The sequence below is a fragment of the Tupaia chinensis genome, unplaced genomic scaffold, assembly GCF_000334495.1.
Source record: "Tupaia chinensis unplaced genomic scaffold, TupChi_1.0 Scaffold149383_1, whole genome shotgun sequence".
NCBI classification, from domain to species: Eukaryota; Metazoa; Chordata; class Mammalia; order Scandentia; family Tupaiidae; genus Tupaia; species Tupaia belangeri.
In genome coordinates, this window is record NW_006209227.1 from 2,738,550 (window position 1) to 2,742,620 (window position 4,071).

Sequence of the window (4,071 nt, forward strand, 5' to 3'; positions counted from 1 at the left end):
CCCGCCCGCGTGCCCCCCCCCCCCGGAGTTGGGTGGGCGCCGGCCAGGCCGTTCCCGGCGCGTGGCTGCCCAGATCGACCTTTTCATGAGACTAGGGGACATGGCCACTAGCAGATCCAGCCACATAGATTCAGACTTCAGAACCAATGAAGAGCAGGGCTCCTCTCAGATCCAGTTTAAAAATTCCCATGGAGGACCGTCACTGGGAAGAGTTCCCAAGTCCCCTTCTGGAACCAATTTGCTATAAGAAGGGGTGGAAAAATTCCATGACTGTAATTGGGAGGACAGAATCTGTGAGCGAAAGAACGGGTGCAGAGTGCTACAGAGTGCTACACAGAAGACGTGTTCTACGCGACTCTCCTCTGCGAACCGCCCCGTCCCTTCACCCAGAGGGAGCTGCCCTGGGAGACGAAGCTGCTCCTCTTCCATACTGCCTGTTAGGCATGGGCACCTGGTAGTCCAGCAATGTCCTCTTCCAGGAAGCTGGACCTGGAGCTTGGAGGAGCCAGCCTGGGTTCGGTGCTTGCTTGTACTGAGGAGCTGCGGGAGGAGCCATCTCTTCAAGATGGTGGGAGAACTGGAAAATGAAGAGAGCCTGGCTGCAAGGCCGGAGGAACAGGAAGGAGCGGTTTACGGGGGGAAGCAAACACGGAGAGCTCCACATTCTGATGGGATCTGTGTCCTGGCTGCAGTGACTGCGGTCCAGCCACATCCCTGCTGCAAGTCTATGCAACGCCTCAAATCCAGACAATCGCGCCACCTCCTTTCCCTTGGACAGCTCACACCGCACTTCCATGGCTCGCAATTGAAGCCTTCCATTACACCTATCGCAGCCTAAGAAAGACAGTCTCCACCCCACACCTGACACACAGCCAGTGGCGTGGCACCAGTCTTCCTCTTTCTTGCCAGTACCCCACTCTGCCCCTTACTAACTTGGTGACATTGGACAAGTTACTTGACCTCTCTGCATCCGTTTCCTCATCTGCAAAAAGGGAATATCAGCAGTACCCACATCGTAGAGTTGTGAAAATTGACTGCGTTGATCCACGTAGAACACAATGCCCGGCATGTAAAAAAATCACTCAAAAACACTAACTACTCAACACATTATTCACAGTAGGAGAAGGTGGTAGTGGCTAGGAAACATTTTATCATCTCTTTCAGATCAGAGAAATATGCCAAGGGTGACAGCCTCCAGCCCCACCATATTTCCAACTCATTCTAAGTGCATGTGGCTCCTCGGACATTCAGATGTGTGGTTGCCTGGATGACAAGGACATGCCCTGAGACAGGCGAACATTGCTAACATGCTGGGAGTACAAGGATAACACCTCAGTCTTTATTCAAATATGAAATCCAAGGGACCAGCAGGTGATGTGGTGGTTAGGGGTACTGGACTCCCACATGGTCAACTGCGGTTCAAGTCCTGGACCTGACAGCTTGTTTTTTCATTCACTCTCTCGCTCTCATTCACTCTGTTCATCTCTGGTCAAATTAAAACAAATAAATAAATAAAGTTAAATGAAAAATAATTCTTTAAAAAAATATGAAATCCGAAACAGATGGCATGACCTGCCTGAGGCTTAACTTATATGCACAGAGGTCGTGTATAATAATCGCTGCAGTGTGTGTACCTGCAAAAGCCACCGCGCTACAGAGCAAAGCCCAGCCAAGGGGTGGGACAGCCAGCGATGCCCAGGGAGCTACGGTCACCAGCGTGCCGGGAAGCCTGTGCTGACTGGTTTCCCCGACTGCGGTGACTCAGTTCACACAGTAGTCAGTTAACATGGCTGCTGTCAGCACTGACAGGAGCACGACTAACTTATTTTCACATTTAGTGAAAAAGAGCAGAAATTAAAAAAAAAAAAAAGATTAACATTTTTTAAAAACTCAAACAGGAAATGCGATTCTTAAACAGAATAAAAGATGAGCCAGCCCCTGGCCTAGTGGCTGGGAAAGCCAGAGCCTACATGGCCGAGCACGTGGCTTCGATCCCAGCACCAGCAGCCTGACACACGCTGGTGTGTGTGTGCCTGCATGGCCGAACCCTGATGGGATGGGGAAAGGGAGGAGAAGGGTTTGCAGCATGATCGCACCTCTCTCTCTCTGGCCTCTAGCAAAATAGTAATATTAAGTAATTAATTATAAACTTAAAAAGAAAGGGAATAAAAAAGGACAGAAGAGAAACGGCAGCCCTCGGTACTGCCTCCTGGCTGTCTCTCTGCACTTCGTATCGGTTTCAGCCACCAATAACACACATGTGCTTAGATCTCCCCTCCTGGAGGCTGAGCACCCCAGGTTGGATTCAAGCCACGTTCCTCCTCTATCTGGTGCACCCTGGGGCTGAACTTGAGGCCTGAAAGGTAAGGGAAAGCAAGCACCCTGAAAGGGCAAGGAAGTGAGCAAACGGGACGACTGTCTGAAGGCTGGACCCTGAACTCCAAGCTGGAGCAAAACTAGGGGGTCTCACGGAGGAGCAGTGGAGGCCTCCCCGGTGAAGGGGAGACTCACCTGCACGTTTCAGCAGGGGGCATGCCGTTAGGTTTCTATCATACCAGATCTCCGCGAGAAAACCCTTCGGTAAGTGAAGCCGCTTCCACTCCCCTGAGCACCTTGGTGCTGCTGGTCACCTAGCGACGAGGACCTTGAGCGACTTTACACTTACCTCCCATCCATCATCAGCAATCAGAATGCATTTTACAGACACTGCTTCCCAGCGAAGCCTGTCAAACCCTTCAAACTCTCGGTATTTATCAGAACAACCAAAAATGCTCACGGTCCATTATCTGCCACCAGACTATGGACAACCGGATTTCCTCCTTCTTCCAATTCCTTGTCTCTAGCCACCCTGGAAGACTAAGCTGCTCCTTTATCACACTGACTATTAGCATGGGCACCTGGGGGTCCTGCAATGTCCTCTCCCAGAAGTTAGACCTGAGGCCTGCCCACGACAGGCTCAACCCGGCCTCCAGATGCCTTCCCTCTCAGTAAACACAGAAATGAAATGTGCATCATTCAAATGACTCTTTTTCATGTACTAGTCAAGCCAAACTGCAGTGTCGGCTGGAACGAGACAGATAATACAGAGCAGAGGTTAAGGCGCGGAAGCTAGAATCACACTGCTTGTATTCGAACCTTGCCACTTACTAGCCAACTGTCCACGGGCAAGTACTTAACCCCCTCTGCGCCTCAGCTTCCTCATCTGTAAATGAGGGTAAAGATGCTAAGGCCAGGGGCTGGCAGGCAGCCTGGTGGTTAAGGGTGCTGGACTCCCACATGGCCAACCAGGGTTCAAGTCCTGGACCTAGTGGCTTGCTTTCTCACTTTCCCTCTCTCTTCCTCTTGCTCTGTCCCTCTGTGGTCAAATTAAAATAAATAAATAAATAAATAAATAAATAAAGTTAATTTTTTTTTTCAAAAAAAGATGCTAACAATAACCTATTGAGTGGGCTTGTTGGGAAGAGTGAGTTATAACATGCAACATACACAGAAGACCACATGGCCCACAGTGCTGTGAAAGTATTCCTGCTTGAGTTTCTCCCACTGAGCTAGCACCCTGCTGAGTAAATGGTTTTCATCAATAAATACATGCTCTTTTCCCTAACTTCCCGCATGCGTAACACATGTATTGTATAATATCTACCAATGAGAAAATGCATGTAAGATACACACATAAGAAAACAAAACATGGAGCCAGTAGGTGGTGTGGTGGTTAAGGGCGCTGGACTCGCACATGGCCGACCGCAGATTGAGTCGAAGACCTGGTAGCTTGCTTTCTCACTTTCCTTCTCTCTCTCTCACTCTGTCCCTCTCTGGTCAAATTAAAATGAATAAATAAATACGTAAAGTTAAATAATTCCTTAAAAACAAAACAAAACACGCCAACAATGTAACACAATAAATTTACACACAGTAAATCCTAAGGCCCTGCAGGGGAATGGACCACAGAGAGCAGAAAGAAGAGGGTTCTGTGTCACTGCAGTTGTGTGCGAGTTAGGAGAGGGGCGGCCTCGTAGAGCTTCGTGTCCTTGGTTTAAAGATGACTGATTCATTTAGCAGCTGGTGGTGTGG